The sequence below is a fragment of the Rhinolophus sinicus genome, chromosome 11 (genome assembly GCF_057876585.1).
Source record: "Rhinolophus sinicus isolate RSI-liver-muscle chromosome 11, RSI-T2T, whole genome shotgun sequence".
Lineage (NCBI taxonomy): Eukaryota > Metazoa > Chordata > Mammalia > Chiroptera > Rhinolophidae > Rhinolophus > Rhinolophus sinicus.
In genome coordinates, this window is record NC_142511.1 from 4514091 (window position 1) to 4514418 (window position 328).

Consider the following 328-nt stretch of genomic DNA (forward strand, 5'->3'; position numbering starts at 1 on the left):
TGTGGTCTTTTGTTTATCTTGTAAAGGAAAGTTCACTGTTTAGTCTGCATTCTTAAGTAGAGTGTGGCAGTCATACATCCTGTGTCTCCATGTGGTGGATACAATCATCTACTTTTGTATGAACTTCCGTTAGGGAAAATTCATCAATAAATGAGGTTCCGTAATGTTGGCCAAATACAGATAGGCACATTCCAATTTTCAGTCTGAGGACTTTCAGTACTTAGCGTAGAAGGTACATGAACAAGTGAAACCATGAATGAATTGGGTGGAACCTCGGAGATCATCTTCTCTAATCATCTTATTTTACAGATGAGGAGTTTGAGAGGCA